The following is a 27,458-nucleotide window of genomic DNA, read 5'->3' as shown; positions in this document are numbered from 1 at the left end:
AGTCTCGTTGGAAAAAGGTGCCTTGTGAACTGTAAAATAGACAATACTCTCATCCAGGCCCTGTAGGATACCGGCTCTCAGGTTAGCAACATCAATGAGAGCTGGAGACAGCGGGTTTTGCCACATACTCCGATCTTTTGAAAAATTGCTTGGGCCAGGAGCAGGCATGTACTGGCCATTGGGACTACAGGGAGTTTCCCGGTGGGCCGATGGCTCAGTGGGACGGTTTCAATGACAAAGTAATGGCTGTGCGGCTCGCCCTCAACTTCAAGCAGTGATGTGAGAAAGATGAGAAAAATACAGAGGAGAATAAGTGAAATAATAAGAGGTTAGGGAGGACTCCTTATGTTATGCTACTTATGTTTTTTTGCACAATTACGTATAGTTTTATATACTGTTTTGTTTGCAAAATTAAAGTGGGCTGGTCTGGATGAAGTCCAGGGCCAAATTTTTGTCCCAGTCCAGCCCTGGCCAGGAGTCCTCCTAGGAAAAGCAGCTAATGAGACTGAGATTTCTTTCTCAGGGTAGATTGAGGTTGTTTTTCAGTTAACAGTGGGAAGTAACACCACCTGACAGCTAATAGTGCCCCTTGAGGTATTGGAGGATGATAAAGTAGCTGAAAAGCACATCATAGATTATAATGTCATTGAAGAACTCTTCAAGGAGACAGCTGCCAAGGGAAAGGAAGCAATTCCAGGTTTTGTGGACGTAATAGGGACAGCATTGGAACTGTCACAGGGAAACCGGTGGTAGTACACTAAAGACTGGTGCTAAGAGCCAAAGAATTCTGTCAAACACTATAACATATCTCAGGTGTAGGGCTCACGCCAAACCAGCATTGCAAGATCAGACAATTTTGTTTACACCTGATGAGGCCCATTATTTTCTTGATGGAGTGCATATCGGTGAGACATTAGTACCACTCCAAAAGGAACAATTTTCCAAACTATCCATGCCGGTTTGTAACTAAGCAGGGCATTACTTTACCAGGTCACACTAGGATGGGGTGCCTCTAGCCTAGCCTCTCTCAATAAAGGAAACATACCCAGCTCAGGTGAAACTGAAACAATCTGTGAGCATGGCCACTCAATCAGTAACTCATCGGCCACAGACATCCAGATCAGGTCGAGTGGATAACCTAAACACGAATCAGGAACACTGGGATCCAGCAGTGCCTATCGAACACCTACCAGAGGAGGATCAACAAGTAGTCAATATAAGGGAGGAATGCAATGCTTTTGCCAAATATGACTCTGCTGTAGGGTGTATTCCTTCCCTACAATTGCAACTTAACCTCAAAGACCACACACACCTGTTAGAACATACATGTCTGTGCTGAAAACCACTGCACCCAGAAGTGAAAGAGTACCTGCAGGTAGTTTAAGACTGTGTTGTGACTACAGAGAATTTAACCAGAAGTCCATCCCCAAACGCCATCCAATTCCTAGGATCCAAGACATGCTGGACAGCTTAGGAGGAAGTTCATGGTTTTCGGTGCTAGACCAAGGGAAAGCCTAACATCAAGGATTTGTGGAAGAATCCAGTCAACCACTGACTGCCTTTATCACACCTTGGGGTCTGTATGAGTGGATCCGAATACCCTTTGGCCTTAGGTCTGCACCAGCTGAATTTCAGCATGGAAACCTGTTTAATGGGACTAAGGGATGGGATTTGTCTGCCATACCTAGAAGACAACCTGGTTCATAGCAGATCATTCCAAGAACATGTGGAGCATGTCAGCAACATGGAGTCAAGTTAACAGCTAGAAAGTGAGAACTCTGTCAAAACAAAAGCCAGATTCTTGGGCAAGATCGTGTCCAAAGATGGCCATCTCATGGATCCAGCAGACACTGCGCCTGTGCTGGCATTGAAGAACAACCAGCCAAAGACTGTTGGAGAACTGAGGAAATTACTAGGCTTAATTTCCTATTATCACCCTTACATCCAAACCTTTTCCAGTATTGCAAAACGACTCTATGAATTACTGTCAGCGGATATAACAACTGCTACAGCATCAGCACGGACTAGCCAGTCCAGGAGGAAGAAGAAGCAATCACCAAAGCTAAGAGGTCAACTACCCTCCCATCAGCCTATAGTCTGGACTGATCACTAGTGATGGACAAACTTCCGACGGGACGTTTCACGAATCTGTCCATTATTCTACAAAGCATGTCCTCCAACAGGAAGGCAAGAGGGACAATATCACTGATGCATGCACTGTCACTGCTCACTATTCTCGTGGGCTCCTCAAATGGTGACAGGACAGTGCATGCATCCTTGATCAGTAGCCACTTGTGTGGTGAAAAAAAGCCAAGCTCCCCTTACCCTGTCTTGGTGCCATACTCACACAGGTACTCATTCCTGTGATGGTCCTCTTTTGCGTGTGCAGCCACTGCCGCATTGCCGGTGTTGAGTTCCACCTGGTGGGCATGTCACAAATGAGGAGGTTCTTGGGCAGATTGCATTCCTTTTGAAGGTTAGCCAGCCGAGCACTGGCATTATATGACCGGTGGAAATGACCACAGACTTTCTTGGCCTGCCTCAGGAGATCCTGTATGCCGGGGTACCTGCACAAGAACCGTTGCATCACCAAATTAAGGACGTGAGCCAAACAGGGAACATGGGTCAAGTGTCCCTGTCAGAGGGCAGAGAGGAAGTTGGTGCCATTGTCACAAATCACCATTCCTGGCTGAAGCTGGCATGGCGTCAACTAAGTCCGAGTCTGCCCCTGCAGAGCTGACAGAATCTCTGCCCCAGTGTGGCTCCTGTCCCTTAAGCAGACAAACTCAAGCACTGCATGGCATCTTTTTGCCTGAGTGCTTGTGTAGCCCCTTGAACGCCTACGGAGTACCACTGGTTCTGAGGACAAATCTGCAGAGGAAGAGGCCATAGAGGAAGAAGAAGAGGAGGGGTTGGAGGAGAGAGGTGTGGCAGAATCACCACTACTAGCATTTTGGAGGCATGGGGGCGGAACAAGCTTCAACAATACTGAACCCTGTCCTGCATCCTTCCCAGCTGCCAGCAGAGTTACCCAGTGCGCCACAAAAGAAAGGTAACATCCCTGTCCATGCCTGCTGGACCATGAATCAGCGGTAATATGCACCTTACCGCTGACCGCCCTGTCTAACGGGGCCAAGACATTGCCTTCCACATGTCGGTAGAAAGCCGAATGGCCTTCTGTGAAAAGAAATGGCATTTGAGAACCTGCCACTGAGGTACCACACATTCCACAAATTCATGAAAGGGGGCAGAGTCTACCAGCTGAAAAGGCAGAAGTTGGAGTGCTAGCAAATTAGCCACGCTAGCATTCAGCGGCTGAGCATGTGGATGGCTGGGACCAAATTTCATTCAACGGTTTAGCAACTGGGGTAGGGAAATTTGCCTGCTACAATCGGATGTTGGTGCAGCGATAGTAGATTGACTGCAAGTAAGCACACCTAATTCTACACCTTCCTTCCTCTCAGTGCAGGTTTATGAGAGGATTTAAGGTATAGTGGGGTTGGAGATCCCAGCTGATGAGGAGCAAGGAGAGGTCCGCCTTGTTCTTTGGCGTGGGTCTTTTAAGTACTGTTGCCAACAGGCTGCATGGGAGGTCGACATATGTCTAGTCAAGCATGTAGCGCTCAAGTGGCTGCAGTTTTGGCCACGCTTGATACGCTTCAGACATATGTTGCAAACAGCAATGGTGTGATCTGCTGCACACATATCAAAAAAGCCCCACACCAAAGAACTTTTCAAAATGTGCAGGGAGTCAGCACAGCGCCCTGCACATACGGAGCTCTGCGGTGTGATGCAGTCAGTTGGCTGCACTTAAGCTGGCCCCTGAAGGACATCCTGCCTCGTGGAAGATCTGCCTTATCCTCCTCTCTTCTATCAGGCACCCATGTAGAGTCAGTGACCTCATCATCCACTCCGTCCTCGTCACTGGAGCAAACCTGGCAGTATGCTGCAGCTGGGGGAACATGACTGCTGGTTCCTTGTCCTTCTTGGGCACCCCCTCTCTCTGGGCTCACGTTACTGCCTTCCTCAACCTGGGTACCATCATCAAAGCCTTCAAAACACTACGCATCCTCCTGCGGCACGTATCCAAAATTGTGGTCGAACAGTTCGGGGGACTCCTCCAGATGGTGGGGCTAGGGAAGGAGTGACTGATGACATTGAACCGATGGAGTAGACTGCTTTTGCAGCTGCATTGGCAGGCAAACTACTCTGAGCCTGGGTGACCGAGGATGAGGAGGATGAGGACGGCCACATGTTTCATGTGTTTAGAACAGTCCCTGCACAAAATTACATTTCTAAAGGAATAAAAGTAATTTAAAACTGCTTGAGGTACTGCACATTCCACAAATTCACGAAAGGGGGCAGAGTTCCAGGTTGATGTATCTAATAGTTAACCTCCCCAACCTTTTCTATGACCTCAAAAGGTCCCTGCCACCTGGCCAGAAACGTACTTTCTACTGTAGGTATCAGTACAGAGACCCGGTCCCCAACCTGAAACTGTCTAAGTTTGGCAGACCGGTTGTACACCCTTCTTTGTGCCCCCTGCGCTTTTTTGTGTAAGTCAAGCAGTCCACATGCTCCACAGAACAGAGGGAGGAAGAGGAGGACTTCTTTACCTCTCAAGGCCCCCTTTATCCAGACAGTATTCCTGTGGGCCCGCCAATCACACAGGAAGAGGAGGAGGAGGATTTTATCAGCATGGAGGTGGAGCCTAGCACTCAGCATCAGCAGCAGTCTTAAATGGATCATTTTCAGTCCCCAGAAATCCATGGACTTGTACGCATCTGGGAGGAGGTGGCTGTGGATCATGTCATCCTTAGTGACAGAAGGAGCGGTGGAGAAGGTGGCCATCTGACTGATGCGTTCAGACAATTCTTTAGTCCACAGCCCCAAGGTCTGATCGGTTCCAGCAACCATCGCCAGTGTCTGATTTACATGTTACAGGAATACCTAGGGGCAAGATCAGACTTGGAGACCTTTCAAACCGAAAATCCACTGGGTTACTGGGTCTTGAGAATGGATCACTGGCCAGAGCTTGCACAATATGCAATTGAGCTACTGGCCTGCCCTGCATCCAGCGTTCTTTCTGAATGCACATTCAGTGCTTCTGGAGGCTTTGTAACCGATCACAGAGTGCGCCTGTCCACAGACTCAGTTGATCGGCTCACTTTCATAAAAATGAATCAGTCTTGGATCACCAGCTACCAAGCACCTTATGCTGATGTAACCAATTCATTTTTCTATGAATGTGAGATACTTTGAAAACTGCCTATGCTGAGTTACTATCCTGTTATGCTGAGTGACTATCCTATTCCTTCTCAATGTTTATGTTGATAGCTTCTAAGAACAGTTTTGTTTCAGGGCATCACCACCAGTGCCTAAGGCCCTAAGGCCCCGAACCAGGGGATATGCAGCTCATTCCTACTCCTGAAGCCTTGGAAGGACCATGAACAGGAAGTTGCTCTGGCTAAGGTTAGTTCTAAGCCCCCCGGTGGGGGAGAACTCTGTCCCAGTTTCCACCTCCATATCCAAGCCACAAGCAGCAAGTAAAGGAGTTCTTACAGAGGAATAGAGAGAAGTTCTCAGGACTTCTGTGTCTCACCAGGGTTATTGAACTTGATATTGTCATGGAACCCAATGTGAAGGTCCAAGGGAAACCCTATCGCATCCCAGAAGCACATAGGAAAGCAGTGTCAGAGTCTGGAAAATGCTCGAACTTGATATCATTGAGGAATCGCACAGCAAGTGGTCAAGCCCGAGTGTGTTGGTACCAAAGCCCAACGGGACTTTGCGATTTTGTAATGATTTCAGAAAACTCAATGAGGTATCAAAGTTGGATGCATACCCAATGCTGAGAGTAGATGAACTGATAGAGAGGTTGGGACCAGCCCGATACATTACCACCTTAGACCTCACCAAAGGCTAATGACAAATACCCTTAACTAAGGAAGCCAGAGAAAAGACTGCCTTTTCTACCCCAAATGGCCATTTCCAGTACAAAAGAATGCAGTTTGGCTTGCATTCCGCTCCAGCTACTTTCCAGAGCCTGCTTAAATTACCAATACAAGGATTTTGGACTGTTATTTACTATGGCTGCAGTAAGCTGTTGTTTTGTTTAGTTTTGATTAAAATAAACTGGCTGGTGGTTATTACAGAGCTACCCCAGGTTACACTATGCAATAAAAAATGCTGAGTGTTTAGTGTTGATGAGATGCAATATGAAAAACCCAATATTACCGAAGACTAGAGTCAGACCAGTGAAATCTGGATTCTTTTTGGTTTCTACCAGTTGCTGCACTTTGCGCGTGACTTGTAGCTTTGATAAACAAACAAGCATGATTACCCCGAATGACGTCTTGCTTGTTCCACTGCCCCCACTTCATAGCAGGTCCAAACATGTCACCAATAATGAGCCATTACATCAGTCTCTAGTCACCTGTACAGAAAACAATGGTCTGATGTCTACAATTAATCTGACCAAATTACAGAGCCTTTGTCTAACATCTCCTGGGAAATTCGCTGATCGCCTTTTAATCAGCTTGTGATTGCTACATGACTGCTCTGAGCAAAGGGACACTGGCCCGTCTCCTGTACGTTACTCTCCATTTAACAAGGAATTTAGAGCTGACGTAATCAGAGCTGTCTTCTTTTAGCAGGTTTCATTTGTGGTAGATGGAATTAATGTCTTCAAGTCACTTAAAGGAAACAAGTAATTGAAACGTACTTAACTGTGCTGCCCATTTATACAAAGAGAACACTAAAATGAAAACGACCTTAAAGGAATTCTAATCTAAGGTGACAGCATACACCTTCATTTTATAACATCAGTATGGTAATAGCAATACAAGCAATAGTTATTCTTTCATGAATACAAAATATTCAAATTCGGTGTACCATATATTTGCCCAAAATACAGTACCTTGAAAAATTAATTCACACCACTTGCAATTTTCCGCATTTTGTCACGGTATAACCAAAAAAGTAAATGTATTTTATTGGGATTTTATGTGATAGACCGACACAAAGTGGCACATGTGAAGTGGAAGGAAAATGTTAAATGGTTTTCATTTTATTTTTTTACAAATAAATATGTGAAAAGTGTGGCGTGCATTTGTATTCAGCCCCCCTGAGTCAATACTTTGTAGAACTACCTTTCACTGCAATTACAGCTGCAAGTCTTTTAGCTATGTCTCTACCAGCTTTGCACATCTACAGAGTGACATTTTTGCCCATTCTTCTTTGCAACTCTGTCAGATTGGATGGAGAGCGTCTGTGACCAGCAACTTTCAAGCTTTGCCACAGATCCTCAATTAGATTTAGGTCTGGACTTCGACTGGACCATTTTAACACGTGCATATACTTTGATCTAAACCATTCCATTGTAGCTCTGGTTGTATGTTTAGGGTTGTTGTCCTGCTGGAAGGTAAACCTTTGCCCCAACCTCAAGTCTTTTGCGGTCTCTAACAGGTTTTCTTCTAAGATTGCCCTGTAGTTGGCTCCATCCATCTTTCTATCAACTCTGACCAGCTTCCATGTCCCTGGTGAAGAAAAGCTTCCCCACCACATGATGCTGCCACCACCATGTTTCAATGTGGGGATAGTGTGTTCAGGGTGATGTGCAGTGTTAGTTTTCCGCCACATATATCGTTTTGATTTCGGGCCAAAAAGTTTAGTTTTTGTCTAATCTGACTACAGCACCTTCTTCTACATGTTTGCCGTGTCCCCCACATGGCTTCTTTTCAAACTGCAAACTGGACTTCTTATGACTTTCTTTCAACAATGGCTTTTTTCTTGTCACTCTTCCATAAAGGCCAGATTTGTGGAGTGCACAACGAATAATTGTCCTGTGGACAGATTCTCTAACCTGAGCTGTGGATTTCTGCAGCTCCTCCAGAGTTAACATGGGCCTTTTGGCTGCTTCTCTGATTAATGCTATCCTTGCCCGTCCTGTCAGTTTAGGTGGACAGCCATGTCTTGATAGATTTGCAGTTGTGCCATATGCTTCCCATTTTCGGGTGATTTTTTTTTATACCCTAACCCTGCTTTAAATTTCTCCACAACTGTAAGGGCTTACCTCGGTTGGAGTCCATGGCACAGAGATGTAGTCTCACCCTTGCAAATAGACACAGCCCACGGTAACAAAGAGATAAGCTACCTGAGCTGTGAATCTCTGCACGGGAGCTTGACAGGAATTTGCCAAAGGATTGTCCAGTTGAAGCCGTTGTCAGGATTCCAGAAGTCAGAATAAACAATAAACGAGCCAATGTCAGAAGCCGGGGTCAGTCTTGGAACACTGTAACATGAACACAGGAACACTTAGGCAAAAACAAGAGACACAGGAACACAGGAACCTTTGGCAATGATAGAGACAAGAGACAATGAACAAAGCCTTTAGAGTGAGGCAGTGCTTTATACCCAGCTGATTGGATAAACTGCCTCAGCTGAACCAGGAGTGAAAGGTACTAATTGCAACAAGATCCAGAGTATGGTCCTAGTATTTTATGCAAAACTGTGCAAAGCTGGAAAGCAGGCTGAAAGGAACTGAGGTGTGGTTCAGAGGCAAGTTAACAGGAGCACTAAACAGGCAGTCATAGGTTCAATACCTCTTTGAGCCACTTGGGGTGTGACCACGCATGGCACGGTTGGGACCGTGGCAGTTCCCTCCCCTTAGGAATGCCCTCAGAGCATGGAACAGCCTATTTCCTTTGGGCTTTCTTTGTTTTAGAAGTTTCAGCTGGGGAGACTTTCGTCACTCGCAAAGGCTCTCTTGAAAGTCTTCAGGTCCTCCTTTATGGACTATGGTGCCATTTGAGGCATACGTACAGTCGGGAGGTAGTGAAGACACGGGCACAGGAACTGGGGACACAGGAACTTCAACTGGGGACACAGGCACCGAAACTGCAATTGGAGACACAGGCACAGGAACTTCAAGCTGGATAGCAGGCAGATATTCAGGGGTAGCAGGAAGAATCCTAAAAGTACCCACTTAGAGAACCTTTGGCTGAGGTGGGCGAATTGGACAGAGAGAGATAAGGTGCCCTCTCCCCCCACAGTAAAAACAAAGACCACAGTCTCTCCTCCACTCTTTCACCTTGAGATAGCTTGGGCCGGATGGCTTCCGATCTCCATGGGTTCCACGACTCCCAGGGAAGGAGCGTCTAGGCTTTGTGGGGTAAGGGCTTTGGCTTCATGGCTTGGAAAATATTGTGATGGCATGGAGTCGTATCTGTACCGGGTACTCCTGTCCCTGGATACCCGCAGGCCACGTGAGCAGAGAGCAGACTTGGGAACTCTGGTTTTCTTGGAAACAGGAATGTAAGAGTCCAGAGCAAACATGAATGCTTCCCAGCTATCCAAGACTGGACTCCTTTCCTGTAAAAGCTGATGAGCTGGGGGCGTGTCCTGACCATGGAGGAGTGAGGAAGTACTTTACCACAGCTCCACTCCATTGCTGCCTTTATCAGAGCTACAGCGGGAAATACTGGCTAACGGAAGCTTATTCCATGTCCCAGCAATCGCGGCATTCCTCCCGACCGCCGCAGACCGACAGAACGCAGCAGGGACAGCTGGATCTTTACTTCCTGGGATCCTGAGGACAAGGGCGCGAGGTATCCAACATGGTGCCTGCCAGGAAATCACAGAAATCCTCTCATCTCATTTTCAGGGATATATTGGACCTGCCAGCCTCCGCTCCCATTGAAATTGACTGGGCTCATAGAGCACTGAGACCCCGTTTCAAGACATTGACAACCCCAGGGACATTATCTGTAAACTTCACAAGTATACCATCAAAGACCGTATTATGCAAAAAGTGCGCGGCAAGCCCTTTTATGACTTTGATGGTGCACGACTATCTTTCTAAGATCCAAGAAGCAGGTGTCACGAGGATCCTGCCAGCAATGGTCAGTCCGGACCTTCCGCCGCACGTCTGCGGGTGCGCGGGTGCGTGCGGGTGCACACGCGCGGTCGTGCGCGCGTGTGTGCGCCTGTTGGCGCCAGGCAGGCTATTTAAATCAGTTGGTCGCATCCAGTTCTTGCTGTCTGATCTACAGCGTGCGAGTACCTTGATTCTGAGAACCTGCCTTCTGTGACCTGTTGACCCGGCTTGTTTACCTACTACTCCTGCTATCCGCCTGCATCTGACCCCGGCCTGTCTGACTTCCCCTCTGCTTGATCCTTCGGTACTTCTGCTGCCTGCCTGTTTACCGACCCGGCTCGTCCGACCATCCACCTGCTTGATCCTTGGTACCTCCGCTGACTGCCTGACCTCCGACCCGGCTTGTCTGACTGCTCTGCTTCCAGCCTCCTGTTCCGGTGCCGTCTGCTGCTCTACCTCCAGTAGTGGTTCCAGCACCTACCTGAAGTCCTGCCTCTACCAGAGTTCCTTCATTGGTGTCCTGGTCCAGCCTCTCCACCTGCCGCTCTGCTTCAGCTTCCTGCACCTGCCTGCTGAACCTGTTCCTTTCCGGTTCCAGCCATCCCCTGATCTAGCTGTTGATCCTGCCAGGCACTCGTGCCACTCTTGACTCTTGTGTTACCTGTATACATTACCAGGGCCCTTGAGTCGGAGCCGCAAGAGAGGTCTCCTCCTGCAAGTTGGGCTCTACCACCAGGTACGTGACAGTATCAGACAGCCATGACCGAGCCCGCGCAGGGAGCCTCTCCCATGGATGAACTTTGTTTGCATCTGGCTGGCCTCACCCAGGCTGTTAAGAGTCTCCAGGAGGGATACACTCGTTTGGAGGAAAAGGTCCAAGCCCTCACTTCACCCACAACCGCTCAGGGGCCTCTTCCGTCTGCTTCTGCCTCCAGCACCTCTTCCGACAGTGGTAATGTTGCCTCCCGAACCCAGGGTTCCCACGCCTGAAAGGTTTTCTGGAGAGCGAAGTAAATTCAGAGCATTCCGGAACTCTTGTGAACTGTACTTTGCCCTACAACCTCGCACCTTCTCACTTGAGGCCACCAAGGTGGGATTCGTGGTGTCCTTGCTCCTGGGAGATCCTCAAGCTTGGGCTCATCGTTTGCTGGAACAGAAAGCAGAGGTCCTAACTAACCTGACCACCTTCTTTGATACGATGGCCCAGCTCTACGAGGACCCTCAACTCTCCGCCATGGCCGAGGCCGCCCTGCATACTCTTCAACAGGGGCATAGGGCCGTAGAGGACTATGTCGCTGAGTTCCGCCGTTGGAGTACAGATACGGACTGGAATGATGCGGCCCTTCGTTACCAGTTTCGTATGGGGCTCTCAGACCCACTGAAAGATGAACTGGCTCGTGTGGGAGTCCCACAAACCCTGGATGCCCTGATTAATCTGGCCATTTAAATTGATCGATGGCTGAGGGAGCGAAGAGCTGAAAGAGGTGCTGGGTCTACTCATCCCTCCTGGATGCTGCCTCGGGTACCTAACTATTCTCATCCGGCTCCCACTCCTAGTCCTGTTCTGGCACCTGATACTTCCGAACCTATGCAGCTCGGAGTCCTTCGCCCTGCTCTCACGATGGAGGAACGCCAACGTCGTCGGGTCAACAACTTGTGCCTTTACTGCGGGGAACCTGGGCACTATGTCAGGAACTGTCCTGCCAAGCTCGGTAAGTGCATGTCTGTCTCGTCTGGCTCTACTACTGCTTGGCTTAAGACCTCTTCTCTCCTCGCCCTTTCTGTCTCGTTGCAGCTCCCAGGAAGGACTTTGCAGGTCCCCGCTATCATTGACTCGAGGGCTTGTAGCTGTTTCATGGACTCTGCTTTTGCCAGTAAACACCAAATCCCTTTGCTGTACAAGGCTCAAGGACTCTCTATCCACCTGGCCGATGGCTCAACAATAAAATCTGGACCAGTTACGCAAGAGACTACCCCCCTTTCAGTTTCTGTCTCTAATCTGCATCAAGAACTGCTTCGCTTGGACATTATCCCATCTCCTTTGTTCCCAATCATTCTTGGCATGCCATGGTTGCTGGCCCATAACCCTGCTATAAACTGGGTGACCGGGGAGATCACATTTCTCTCTCCTTATTGCCAGCAGTACTGTCTCCTGAAGAATCCTGGCGAATCCTCTGCTTTACTATGTCTGGACTCTGATTCTGAACTTCGCCAAGCAGTTCCTAAAGTATATCATGACTACCTAGACGTCTTCAGTAAGAAGGGGGCGGAAAATCTGCCACCCCATCGGGCATATGACTGCCCCATTGAACTCCTTCCCGGAGCCGAGATTCCCTTTGGCAGGATCTTTCCACTGACCGAACTGGAACAGGAGACTCTGAAAATTTACATAGACGAAAACCTGAAGAAAGGCTTCATTCGACCCTCCACTTCCCCAGCAGGTGTGGGCATCTTCTTTGTGGAAAAGAAAGACCATACTCTCCGGCCGTGCGTTGACTACAGAGAGTTAAATAAAATAACAGTAAAGAATCGATACCCGCTTCCTCTGGTACCAGAATTGTTTCAGAGACTGGGAACTGCCTCTACCTTCACTAAGCTGGATCTCAGAGGGGCCTACAATCTGGTTCGTATCAGAAGTGGGGATGAGTGGAAGACAGCTTTTCGTACCCGCTTTGGGCATTTTGAATACCTGGTGATGCCCTTCGGATTGTGCAATGCTCCCGCTACCTTTCAGTATTTCATTAATGATGTCTTCCAGGACTATTTAGACTTGTTTGTCATTGTCTACCTAGACGATATCCTAATTTTTTCCCCTTCTCTGGACTCTCACCGCAAACATGTTAAATGTGTCCTGGACCGGCTCCGACAACACGGGCTGTACGCCAAGGCTGAAAAATGTGCTTTTGAACAAGAAAGTATCTAATTTCTGGGCCTAGTTATTTCTGTAGAAGGAATAAGGATGGATCCACAAAAGATTTCTGCAATTCTTGACTGGCCAGCTCCCACTGACAAGAAAGGGTCTACACAGATCACAAGAACCTGGAATACCTGAAGTCTGCAAAGAGGCTGAGACCGCGACAAGCCAGGGGGGCCCTGTTCTTTTCCAGGTTCTCATTCCATGTTACTTACCGGCCCGGCTCCAAGAACACGAAACCCGATGCCCTCTCTAGGATGTTTCACAAATCCGAAGAAACTTCGCCCCATGACACTATCCTGGCCCCAGGGAACTTCCTCCTGCTACAGGAAGATCTGCTCTCGTGGTTGAAACAAGCTTCCATGGGGTCAGCACCCACCGTTGGAACAGAGTTACAGGTCATGGATGGACTGTTTTGGTACGGAGGCAAAATCTTTGTACCTGAAGGCTTACGGGTGGCCATTCTCGAACTTTGCCATGACCATGCACTAGCAGGGCACTTTGGTGTCTACAAGACTGCTGATCTTGTCCAGCGTACTTTTTGGTGGCCCCAAGTACAAGTGCTCGGAACAAAACCCGTAGGTCCAGAGCCTGGGGATTACTGAAACCTCTGCCCATTCCAGACAGGCCTTGGAAGATGTTGTCTATGGACTTCATTGTCGACCTACCCCCTGCAGATGGGCATACTGCCATCTTTGTGGTGGTAGATCGGCTGTCTAAAATGGCCCATTACATTCCGATGAAGGGTACCCCCTCTGCTTCCGAGACTGCCCAGATGTTTATCAGGGAAATAATTTGACTTCATGGAATCCCGACCAATATAGTTTCTGACCTCGGAGTGCAATTTACCTCGCGGTTTTGGAAAGCGCTGTGTAAAGTCCTGGGAATTACGCTATCATTCTCCACCGCTTACCATCCTCAGACGAATGGTCAGACCGAGAGGACTAATCAGACCCTCGAGCAATACCTGCGTTGTTTTTCATCCTTTTCTCAAGATGACTGGGTCACACTGCTTCCTTTGGCCGAATTTGCTTATAACAATTCCATGCATTCTGCTACCAAGCAAAGTCCGTTTTTTGCTAATTATGGTTTTCATCCAGCTTTCCTTCCTAATTCCATTCCTGAATGTTCTGTGCCAGCAGTCTTGGAAACTATACATTTTTTCTCCTCGAACAACCAATTATTACAGAAGACCATGGCAAGATCCCAGGAGCAGAATAAGGAAGTGTTCGACAGGAAGAAGCGGGGTGAATTGTTGCTCGAACCAGGTGACCGTGTATGGTTGTCCTCTGCAAACCTTAGATTGTCTTGTCCTTCCAGGAAATTGGGCCCCAAATTCCTGGGCCCTTTCCCTGTAAAGAGGAGAATTAACGAGGTGGCTTATGAGCTGGAGCTCCCGGATTCACTCAAAATCCATCCTGTTTTTCACGTCTCCCTGTTGAAACCCTTTGTCCCCAATCCTTTTCCTGACCGGAATGTGAATCCTCCGGACCCTGTAATAGTGGATGGGGAGGAAGAATTTGAAGTTGAAGCTATCCTGGATTGTAGGAAAAGGAATAATCAAGCTCAATTTTTAATTAAATGGAAAGGCTATGGCCCGGAGGAGAATTCTTGGGAGCCTGTGGAGAATATCCATGCAAAGACTTTAATCCAAGCTTTCAGGAGATTGCACCCTGAAAGATGGGCCCGGTTGGGCATCTGGAGGCTGCCCCTTGAGGGGGGGCAATGTCACGAGGATCCTGCCAGCAATGGTCAGTCCGGACCTTTCCCTGCGCGTCCGCGCACGTGCGCCTCCGACCCAGCTTGTCTGACTGCTCTGCTTCCAGCCTCCTGTTCTGGTGCCGTCTGCTGCTCTACCTCCAGTAGTGGTTCCAGCACCTACCTGAAGTCCTGCCTCTGCCAGAGTTCCCGCATTGGTGTCCTGGTCCAGCCTCTCCGCCTGTCGCTCTGCTTCAGCTTCCTGCACCTGCCTGCTGAACCTGTTCCTTTCCGGTTCCAGCCATCCCCTGATCCAGCTGTTGATCCTGCCAGGCACTCGTGCCACTCTTGACTGTTGTGTTACCTGTATACACTACCAGGGCCCTTGAGTCGGAGCCGCAAGAGAGGTCTCCTCCTGCAAGTCGGGCTCTACCACCAGGTACGTGACAGCAGGACTGACATACCGCTGGGGCTTCCTTTTCTCCCTACAGGTGCACACTTCCTTTCATCTTTGGGGTTGGAATCCATTGACTTCCCGGATTGGAGGGGCCCCTTGGTGACTTGGGTATTACACTCCATCAACCATGGTCAATGGTCACACGCAAAAACCGAATGAGGGATAGACAAAACCCGAACCATGACCCTTCAGCGGGACCATCCGCTACCCGGGACTGACGTTGAGACTGAGCCGTGAGGCTAAATGCTGAAAACTGGTCCTTTGATTTGCACTAGTTGGGGTCCTGGCCCCTTCATGACAAGTATGCCATGACCCCAAGCTCCCTGAATGCTCTTGGAACTAAGCTCTACCCTCCGTGATCAACAGGTCCGGAGCTACAGATTCAAGATCCCCTGGAGAGCTCTTTCCACTATTGGGGACTGCTCTGGAACCCCTCCTAGGGCCACTCAATGGCTGCCATACCCCTCTTTCACCAAAATGGGTGGGAGAGGACCCCCACATGTTGCAGCACCCCTTTTCTCTTCACACCCGACACTGTGGGGTGGGGAGGGTATACTCGATCGGCAAAACTGCCACCTCCTGGACCCCCACCCTCGGAGAAACGTGCTTGCTGTGATCCCTGGGTCCAGACCCGCCGAACATTGTTGCCCCCAATCGGAACAAGGGTCAAGCTCCCCAATTTGCCCATTCGTTCTCTCCTACAATAATTTCCCCCAAACTAAATTCTTCCCTTTTTCAGATGCGATGGACGGAGATGGGTTTAGTTCCCTATTGGGACATTAGGGGATGTTAGACTGTGGTCTGGGGTCACCCCCTCTAATGGGGGGGGTCCCACCCTCAGCATCCAGTTGCCATGTTCATTGCTACAGTTAATGTTATGTTATTGTGTTATTGTTGTTTCAATAGTTAACCCTTTGTGCCTTTTCTTTTCCTCTTTTTCTCCTCACCCCATCCCATGCCTCCTACCCCCTCCCATCCTAGGAGCATCATCTTGCTACAGTCCTTGCACCAGGTGAGTCGGACCATTCGACAACCCTCCTGTTTTCCAGACCTTCCATGTCTATGCTTCAGGTAATATCTTACAATGTAAGGGGTCTCTGCTTCCCAGGGAAACTGAATAAATTATGGTGGGAACTTAGGAAGTTGGGGGCACAGGTGGTCTTCTTGCAGTAGACCCATTTTACCCACCACTCCCTACCCAGACTACCCACCCACATATTCAATCGGTGGTTTCATAGTACCTCCCCTACATCTAAATCCAAGGGCACCACCATCGCGATTCACAAGACATGCCCTTTCCAACACACGGATAGTAGAATAGACCCTCAGGCCCGCTACATTTTCATAAAAGGTATCATCGCGGGTAGAATGTATACATTCACCTCGATTTATGCACCTAACTTTGTCCAAATCACCTTCTTATCTAACACCCTTGACCTACTGACATAATTCAAGGAAGGCTTCCTGATCCTCGGAGGGGACTTTAATGTTAGCCCAGACCTCTCACTAGATACCTCCAGTGCCCGGCCCTCATGCTCCTATGCTTTTCTCAAGCATTTTTGCAAATCTCTTCAGACACACCTCCTACTTGACACCTGGAGGGTTCTCCACCCCTCCGGTTGGGATTTTAGTTATTATTCAACCGTCCATGATATATATACCTGCATAGACCATATTTATGTTGACCGCCTCACACTGGAGCTCCTGCAGAATGCGTCCATTGGAAATATCACTCTGTCTGACCACGCTCCAGTTGGAGTGGTCCTTACGCTCCCTTCTAGCTCCCATAAGGCTTAGACGTGGAGACTAAATGAGAACTTACTGGACGATATTGCAGTGGTTGCCAAAGTGTCAGAGGTCATTACTTACTATTTTAGAGAAAATTCCTCAGAGGAACTCAGTACAGGCATGATATGGGAGGGCCATAAGGCGGTAATCAAGGGAGAACTGATATCCTTAGGCTCCAAACTTAAAAAAATGCGCCAAGCAGACTTCACCAAGGTTCTGACCGTCCTCCAAGAAGCAGAACTTACCCATAAACAAGGGGGAGGCCCTGAGGCACGGAAGAGGCTGCTCGAGTTGAGGGAACTGTTTTTGTGATTACTAGATCAGCACACGTGTAAACAGGCCAGACACCTGTCACACAAATAATATGAACATGGCAAAAAATGCAGCTGTATGCTTGCAAGGGCCCTTCGGAAGAAGCATGCTCAATCTTGCGTACAAAAGCTTCGCTCCACGTCTGGTCACATTTTGGTCCAGTCCTCCAACATTGCCTCAGGGTTCCAAGAATTCTATACTCAACTATATAACTTATCCCCAGATCCACCCTTAGACGCCCAGACTCCCAGGTCTGTAGCCATTCGAGATTACCTAACATCAGCGGGTGTCCCACCCTTAAATGCAGATCAATGCGCTGACCTAGAGCTGCCAATTTCCCCCGAGGAGATAGCCCTGACGGTGAAGTTCCTGCCTAAAGGAAAGAGCCCTGAACCAGACGGTTACAATGGCTCCTACTACAAAACTTTTTTGCCCCTCTTGGTACCCCATATGTGTACCTACTTCAACTCCGTTGCAGAAGGGAGTCCTATCCCAGCCGAAGCACTCTTGGTGCATATCACGGTGCTGCCAAAAGAAGGCAAAGATCCTACAATCCCCCAAAGCTATTGTCCAATATCCCTCCTTAACGTTGATGTTAAAATCCTGGCGAAAGTCCTAGCAAACAGACTTGGGATTCTCATGCCCCAGATTATCCACCAAGATCAAATGGGGTTTATTCAGGGAAGGGAGGCAAGAGATAACTCCATCAGAGCTATCCAACTAATACATTGTGCCCGCACCAGCCCCAACCCGAAACCATGCATTATTCTTTCCACAGATGCTGAAAAGGCTTTCAATCATGTTGATTGGACATATTTGCAGGCGGTGTTAGAGGCCCAGGGGATGGGAGTACACATGTGGACCTCGATTATGGCCTTATACTCCACTCCCTGTGCACAGGTCAAGGTGAATGGGGTGTTCTCCTCCCGGTTCCTGATTCAAAATGGCACGAGACAGGGGTGCCCCCTTTCTCTCCTCCTCTACGCCCTGGTACTTGAGCCTTTGCTATGTACTGTGAGAGCGAACGCAGATATAAAGGGTCTGAAGGTGGGGAAGACTGAGCACAAACTGTCGGCATATGCAGACGATGTGCTCTTTTACCTCTCTGAACCCCTGATCTCGTTGCCAGTTCTGATGAGAGAACTAAAGAAATTTGGAGCGCTCTCCAATTTCAAGATCAATTTCTCTAAGTCAGAGATCTTATCTATTCACTCTACCCCATCACTGACGACCAGCCTACAAACAGCTTTCCCCTTCACATGGGCCAAATCCTCCATTAGATATTTAGGCATACAATTGACAGACCGCTTTGATACCCTCTATGCTACAAATTCCCCCCCCTTAATCAACACAGTAAGGACGACTCTCTCCCAGTGGACCAAGACCGCCTTTACGTGGCTAGGTCGTATTAATATAATAAAGATGAATATCCTGCCATGTATACTCTTTTTTCTGCAGATGATACCTATATCCCTCCCCAGAAACTTTTTTACCCAAATAAATAGTGCATTATCGGAGTTTGTGTGGGACACAAAGAAACCGAGAATAGCCATGAAGTTACTGAGGGGCTCGAAACAGACAGGCGGCTTGGGGGTCCCAGATATCTTTAAATATCATAGGGCTATCGTCCTTCAGAGGGTCCTCAACTGGAGGTTCCAAACTCAGTCCAAACTGTGGGTCTCCTTAGAAAAATGGTTGGCTGGGAGAGATCTGGCTTATGCACCTTGGTTGTCCCGGGAACATAGAGGACTATCAGATAACATCTCCCCACTAACAGTACACGCTCTTTCAACATGGGACAGAATGAATTTGACTTTAAACTTATCCCCACCTATGTCCCCACTAGCCCCGCTGGGGGGGTTCCTGTGGTTTCCACCAGGCGAACAAAGGGCCTTCTTTGATCGCTGGGTGGACGAAGGGAACGCCAGCTGCGGAAAACTGATGAGCAATGGTAAATTGGTAAGCTATGAATGCCTACAGACCAGGCATAAAGGCTCCACAATAAACTTCTGGAGGTACAGACAACTTCACCACTTTTTCGAGGTCCACGGGCACTCAATAAGAGACATATCGTCTCTCACACCCTTTGAACAACTTTTTGCAGAGGATGAACCAATCTCCCACATGATCTCAGAAATGTACCGCTTACTAAGTACTGACACCGAAAACAGTAGACCAACGTATATTCGGGTATGGGAGAGAGACCTGCAACTTAACTTTTCCAATACTCAATTGTCCCACCTTTACAAATTCACTCACACAAGCTCCAAGGAATCTAAAACCCAAGAAATGACCGCGTCCCTTTCAATCCTATCCTGATCTCCTCCTTCAGGATGACGGCTCCCCGACCCATTGTCCTTTGGCGATGTCCAAAGTTTTTGGCTCGTTTTATGACAAATTGTACAACTGTTTAGCTTCTGACCCTAAACACCTCTTCACTCAAGAGGCTTTTGATTCTTTCTGCTCCCCTTTAAAGTTGCCTAAAATTTCACCGTCACAGCTAGTTGCCCTTAATGCAGATATCTCGACAGAAGAGTTAGCAGCAGTAGTGAAAGAACTGCCCTTACATAAGTCCCCTGGCCCTGACGGTCTACCATATCAATATTATAAAACTTTCCTTCCCATCCTTGGCCCTCACTTATTAAAGCTTTACTCCTCCTTACAAAAAGGGGTCACTCCACATTCGCAATTCCTACACGCCCATATCACGGTCCTTCCGAAACCGGGCAAATCCCCATCCCTGCCAGATAATTACAGGCCCATCGCCCTACTGAACTCAGACTATAAAATCTTTACAAAAATTTTAGCCAATAGACTTTCTTCCATAATCCCTGCCCTTGTTCACAACGATCAAGTGGGTTTTGTTCTAGGTAGACGAACGGGCGATAACACTCAGACGCACCATTGATCTAATTGACATGCTTGATAAAACCTCTCGCTCTGCTCTTATTCTCAGCCTAGATGCCCAAAAGGCTTTTGATAGGCTTGGCTGGCCTTACATGTTTGCCACACTTGCACGCTACGGTTTTTCAGGCTCCTTTGTATCGGCTCTTCGTACCCTTTATTCCCATCCCACCTCACAAGTTCAATTGGCATCCTTCAAATCCCCAACGTTTACACATAGCAATGGAACTAGACAGGGTTGCCCCCTTTCCCCCTTGTTATTTATATTATGCCTTGAACCCCTGGCAGCCCGCATTCGGGGAGACTCAGATATCAGGGGAGTCTCTTTACGACGGAAGGAATACAAGCTGTCCTTGTTTGCCGACGACATATTGCTTACTTTAACTAAACCTCACACCTCGCTCCCCAACCTCCATGCCCTCCTAGAAACGTTCGGTAATATATCAGGATATAAAGTTAATACAGCTAAAACTGAAGCGCTTCCCATTCATATCCCTCCCCTACTTCTCGCCGCTTTGCGCAACACCTTTCCCTACCAGTGGCGTTCTGACTCGCTCAAATACTTGGGCATTCATCTAACAGCATCCTATCGTACACTATACCAGGCTAACTTTCTCTCTTTAATTTCAGAAACGCACAGTCTACTCCGTAAATGGATGGAATGTCCCTTGTCCCTTTTAGGTAGGATAAATGTCCTTAAAATGGCAATACTCCCTAAATTTTTGTATCTCTTCGAAACTTTACCTGTGGCCCTTCCCATGTCCCACCTCCGCAGTATCCAAAGGGCCTTTACTAAATTCATATGGGGTGACAAAGCACATAGAATTGCCCATACGGTTGTCTTTGCACCGCGCTCGCATGGGGGTCTGGGAGCTCCCGATATTATACGATATTATTACGCGACCCACCTATCTACGACAGTCTCCTGGTCCTCCTATTTTGCGACGAGTCGTTGGGCGGAGATAGAAATGAGTATCACTGACCCGGTCCATCCTTGTTCTATGCTCTGGTCTGACCTTTCCTCCTCTATATCTCAACTCAGACGTATTTGCCTTGCTCCTATGCTATTTACTTTGGATATTTGGAAAAAATGCCACAAGAAGTTCTCTCTTTCCTCCCCCTGTCCACCCCTTTTAAATGTTACTCACAACCCAGATATACCTGACAGTTTGTCCACAATGGCTATGACCCGTGGACTCAAGCAGGTATTTTCCAACTCCGCCACTTAGTTCACCCAGTGTCCCGCAAACTTTTATCTTTTCCGGACTTACAGGATAAATTTGACATTCCACAACGGTCCATTTTCACCTACCTTCAATTTAAGCACTACTTTTGCTCCGTATCTCCTGCCATGAGCCTAGAGAAACCTAACGCCTTTGAAATGTTATGCACCCAGGGTTCACACCAGAAGGGTCTCATATCCGCTATTTACAGGATTCTACATGACTCACTACCCCCCACTCTAGACTCTCACCTTTATATGCGGAAATGGGCCAAAATCCTACCCGTTGCTGTTTCTCTCTCTCAATGGCAGGAGATCTGGACTTCCATTTCCAAAGTCTCGAGATGTGTAGAGCAGAAAGAAACTGCTTATAAAGTACTAATGTTTTGGTATAGGACCCCCGAAGTTTTACATAAATATGATCCCTCACTGTCTTGTTTATGCTGGCGGTGCCTACAGGATATTGGCACACAACTTCATATCTTTTGGGATTGTCCACGTATCACATCTTTTTGGTCTATGGTCCAATCCATTCTCCAATCAATATTGAAGAGAGATATCCCACTGACTCCGACACACTACCTGTTAGGCCTTCCGATCCTAGATCTCCCTAAACATGCCAGGAAACTAATGGCTTTCATACTCCTGGCTGCCAAGAGAGTAATTCCAGCTCATTGGCTATCTCCCATACCCCCCACACAAGCACATGTAGTCTCGTCCATTGCTCACATGCGTAGGATGGAACATTTGACGGCAATAGCTCATGACTCCTTGCCCAAATTTTCCAAGACATGGGACCCATGGGATGCCTCCATATTCAACCCAGAATCTTTGACTACCCCCTCTGCCGGCCCCTCCTTAAGTGACCTTAGGGGGATTTGATATTCTGTTTACTGTATTATACCGTATCAGACCAAGAACACCCATACGTCTGGTTTCCAATGAATGTCTTAGTTCGTTCTATCCTTCTTTTTCAGTTATGTTATCACCATTGTATACAGCTTCATGGTGTATCCTACCACTTAACCCGTTTGTAACCTACAATATGGTGCCCATACTATGTCCAACCAATGTTACTGACTACTGTACCGTATTTATGTTATTTTTGTACTGTTTACAGAAATTTTTTTTCAATAAATATACATTTAAAAAAAAAAAAACCCAAGAAATGAACTACAAAATAATGTCTCGCTGGTACAGAGTACTGGCAGACCTAGCGCGTATATACCCCTTGGTGTCAGACCAGTGCTGGAGGGAATGTGGCCACAAAGGCACACTCCTGCACATTTGGTGGGAATGCCCCAGAGTCAAACCATACTGGGCAGACATCCAATCCCAAATAAAAGAAATCCTGGACTTAGATATTCCGGTATCCCCAGCTAATTACCTCTTGCACATCTCCCCAGTTCCGATTGGTAGATACAAAAAAAGCACTTTACCACATCTGCTGAACGCGGCTAAACGCCTTCTTTCGATCTACTGGAAGAAAACTTCCCTCAAGGGAGGAATGGATCAAAAAGGTTAATGACATTAGGGAGGCTGAACACTGGATAGCGACATGTAGAGGCATGAGGACTAGGTTTGACATGATATGGAAACCTTGGACGGACTACATTATTCAAACATCCTTTAGCCTGGACCTGGCTCTATTAGAGCTAGCAGTACCATCCCTAAGATCTTGCACAATTAGTGGTACTGTTGCTTAGTAAATGATATCCACCACCCTGCCACACCCTGGGAGGGCCAACTCCCGCTGAGACTCGTCTGGTGCAGATTCATCAAACTTCTTCAGAATGCAGGTATGCTCCATCTCCCTTCCTCATCCACCCACCCTCTACCCTTCCCATACCCCCCTCTTACCCTCTCCCCCTCTAATTTTCTTGTCCCTTTCTTCTTTTCTCTGCTTCACCCTTTTATATGTGCTTACCTACACACTGCCTCCCCGACATCGGGAGGTAGTTGTTAGCTGTGTTGCCTATATACTAGCTGAATCTGTGGCTGCCTTGCCTGGCTGGGGTGAGGGGGCCCCCTTGATCGGGGGGCCTATATTCCCCCCTCTCGGGCCTGGGGACTGTTGTGGGTTTGCCCCACTGGAGGGCCGAGCTGGGAGAGGAAGATGGAGGCAGTCTGGCCCCCCTCTCCTGGAGTTGCCGCCGGGGGGCGCCCTTTGCTTTACCGACCTTGCGCACACCCGGGGGGGGGGGGCGGAGCAGGTCTTGACCTGTCCCCCTCAGGGAGCTAGTGAAATTTATGTTATGGTCACTGTTCATGAAATACAGAAATGATATGGATATAAGGGACAAACTACAGGCACTAGCCTAAAGCAAGGCATTAGTTCTACATGCTATACTATGGTCTTTTTTTCTTTGTTTCCTTAGGCAGGACATGCATGTCTATGTGTTTTTTTTATGCCATATGTCTAATTCAAATACGGTTCATGTATGTCCGTCTTATATGTATTCCATTGTTAAACTGTTTCTAAATAAAGATTCTACAAAAAAAAAAAAAAAAGCTGATGAGCCCATGTTTTGCATTGTCCAGTGAGCAGGTTGATGGAAGCATGAATCTTAATATAGTCGGTGGCATAGGTGCTAGGCTTAAGGGCAAACAACAGCTCACAATCCATCTTAAAACAAAAGAAGGATGCATGATTACCATTAAACTTTTCAGGCATCAAAATAAACGGTTCTGGACATGCAGGTTCCAGGGTTAGACGTACTGTGCCTTTAAACAAGTGGACTTCTTGCTGCAACTCAGCAACGGTCTGGCCCAGGCTGGAGACTTGCAGAGCAAGGGAGGTGAGCATCCTGTACATCTCTGCGGACTCCATGGTGGTCAGTTCATTATGTGAGGGCTTACCTAGGTTGGAGTCCATGGCGCAGAGATGTAGGCTCACCCTTGCAAATAGACACAGCCCACAGTAACAAAGAGATAAGCTACCTGAGCTGTGAATATGTGCACGGGGGCTTGACAGGAATTTGCCAAAGGATTGTCCAGGTAAAGCCATAGTCAGGGATTCCACAAGTCATAATAAAAGATAAACAAGCCAATGTCAGAAGCCGGGGTCAGTCTTACAACACTGTAACTTAAACACAGGAACACTTAGGCAAAACAAGAGACACAGGAACACAGGAACCTTTGGCAATGATAGAGACAAGAGACAATGAACTGACAAAGCCCTTAGGCCCCTTTCACATGGACGATCCGTTCAGGTCCGTCTGTCAGTTTTTCAGGCGGACCTGAACGGATGCTCCATAGAGGTCTATGGAGCATCGGATGTCAGCGGTGACAAGTCCACTGACATCCGACCAGCTCCGATCCGAAAAAGTGTGACGGAGGAAAAAGCTATTTTTCCATTCGTCATCGGATCGGGTGACGACGGACACTGCGGTCCGTCGTCACCCGATCTCCCATAGGGGAGAGCGGCCCTGTGACAGGTCCGTCCCTGCACAGACCTGTCATCTTCCTGCTCAGCGGAGATCGCTCCGGCGATCCCCGCTGAGCAAGCGGATATCCACGGGGCGGATCAGCACTGATCCGTCCCGTGTGAAAGGACCCTAAGAGTCAGGCAGTGCTTTATACCCAGCTGATTGGATAAACTGAACCAGGAGTGAAAGGTACTAATTGCAACTCGATCCAGAGTATGGTCCTAATATTTTATTCAGAACTGTGCAAAGCTGGAAAGCAGGCTGAAAGGAACTGAGGTGTGGCTCAGAGGCAAGGTAATAGGAGCATTAAACATGCAGTCATAGGTTCAATACCTCTTTGAGCCACTTGGGGTGTGACCATGCCTGGCTGACTGCATGGCACGGTAGGGACTGTGACAACAACTTTATCCCTGACTTCTCTAGCAAACCTCTGAGGCCTTCACAGAACAGCTGTATTTATCACACACAGGGGGACTCTATTTACTAATTAGGTGAATTCTGAAGGCATTTGGTTCCACTAGATTTTAGTTAGAGGTATCAGAGAAAAAGGGGCTGAATACAAATGCACACCACACTTTTCAAATATTTATTTGTAAAAAAAAATTGAAAACCATTTATCATTTTTCTTCCACTTCACAATTGTGTGCCAATTTGTGTTGATCTATCACATAAAATTACAATAAAATACATTTACATTTTTGGTTGTGACATGACAAAATGTGGAGAAAAAAAGGGGTATGAATACTTTTTGAAAGCACTGTAAATATACCATGAAGGTGAGTAGGGCTGCAAACTAACGATTATTTTCATAATCGATTTGTTGACCGATTATTGTTTTGATTAATCGATTAACTGAATAAAAACCTAAAGTTTAAAAATCTATATTTTGTTCTTGAATATCTACAGTATATGCAGTGGTAAATATAAATAACCAGCTATATGGTTAGGGAACAAAATAGCTAATGCACTCTGATAACAACAGACAAAAGAAATATATATATTATATCAGAGGTTGAATCTGGTACATATCACCAGACTCAAGAGATCAAAATGTTTATATATAATTTTTTTTTAAAAAGACCCAAAACGCTGTTTTGAAGATTTTTAGACAGGACTGTAATATAATAATTGTGAACAATAATTATTTAATCCTTTGCAAAATGTGAACATTTGCCCACTTACAAAGAAGTGGAGGGTCTATAATTTTAACATAGGTGTATTTTAAATCATAGAGACAAATTATCAACCAAAAATCCATAAAGAAAAAAAAACACTTGATGCAAATATGACGATTTCTGTAGGATAAGGGTCTGTAGACTGGCTAGGCCCTCCATGACCTTAATGTGCTTCTTCTTGAGCCACTCCTTTGTTGCCTTGGTGGTATGTTTTGGGTCATTGTCCCTTCTTCAGTGTTCTAGCTGAGGGAAGAAGGTTCTCATCCAAAATTTTACAATACATTTCCCCATCTGTTGGCCCCTAATACGGCAAAGTCGGCCTGTACCTGTAGCAGAGAAACAGCACTAAGGCATAATGTTTCCCCCCTCCGTGCTTGACTGTAGGGATGGTGTTTTTAGGGTCATAGTCAGCATGTTTCTTCCTCCAAACACGGAGAGGCGAGGTAATGCCAAATAGCTCAATTTTGACCGCAGCACTTTCTCCCAATCCTTCTCTGAATCATTTAGAAGTTCATTGTCAAACTTCAGATGAGCTTGTACATGTGCCTTCTTGAAGGAGGATCTTGGGGATGTAGCAGGGTTTCAATTCAAAATCTTGCATGGAGCTTCAGACCAAGGGTGATTGATGGTTGTTTTGTATTTCTTCTGTGGAGCTGGCTCGTGACGAGCAGGCGCTATGGTTTTTTTAAAGTTAACTTTTCCTGAAACCACAGTTGGGTTTTGGGGCTAATTTTCTAAATTTCTGGTTTCAGTACCAGTTTAGCTGGGTTGCACTGGGTTCTCCTTGACCGCAGGTGTCGCTGTCACCGCCGGCAAGGTTGAAAACGCAGTCTAGCTGGGTGTACTGAATGCCATTGTTCTTTCGGAACCAGCTCAGTAGGAGTGTTCTCATGCTGTGCATTCTGGGAGGTGGTATTTAAGGTGCTGACATCAAGTGCTTTGGTGTTCTGTTCTGGTCTGCCCAGAGAATATTTTCTCTCTGTTTGGTTCTTGTCCTCCTGACCAGCCCCCATGGCCCTCCTGGCCTGGGGTGCGGAACCATGCAATTCAAGTCTCAGGGCTGGCTAGCCCCGAGGCAACGCAACTACAGGGACAGGCCTGAGTTGATTTCGGGCCTATTGATCCAAAGGTGGTCCGGTGCCGTCTCATCCAAGGGAGAGGCCCAGCAACTGGAGAAACCCCAGGGGAGGACTCTTCAAGAGAAGGCTGTGCTCAAGGCTGGCTTCTCTGAAGGAGCCTAGAGGCTTAGTTGAAGGACACTAAATGGATCTACACTCATACAGTATCGCCGGATTGGCTAAGAGATACTGGTACTGTATGATAGCTCTTTAAATTTGTCTATGTCCCTCAGTACCACTCAAGTCTGTGGCAGATTTTTCTCAAATATCCTACACTCAAGTCTGTGGCAGAGACTTTTCTCAAATATTCTACGGTCAAGTCTGTGGCAGAGACTTTGCTTAACACCCTACCGGCTGCTAGGCCTTTCCATTTTTGCAGTCTAAAGTACCTGAGCTTAATCCTAACCCTACCATTGTCTGAAGACTCTGTTTCTTGTTCAAATAAATAACCCAAAAGAAGATTCAGTGTCAGTTTCTACATTTCTTTGGGCCATCTTCTACGGGAACCCCTAGATGGAGAAGAGGTCAAGAAGGTAACTGTAAGCCCAATCAGACCAGCAGCTCC

Source organism: Lithobates pipiens, unplaced genomic scaffold, assembly GCF_037356315.1.
Source record: "Lithobates pipiens isolate NorthernLeopardFrog02 unplaced genomic scaffold, aLitPip1_a1.2 Scaffold_8, whole genome shotgun sequence".
NCBI classification, from domain to species: domain Eukaryota; kingdom Metazoa; phylum Chordata; class Amphibia; order Anura; family Ranidae; genus Lithobates; species Lithobates pipiens.
This window is presented reverse-complemented; position numbering follows the sequence as displayed.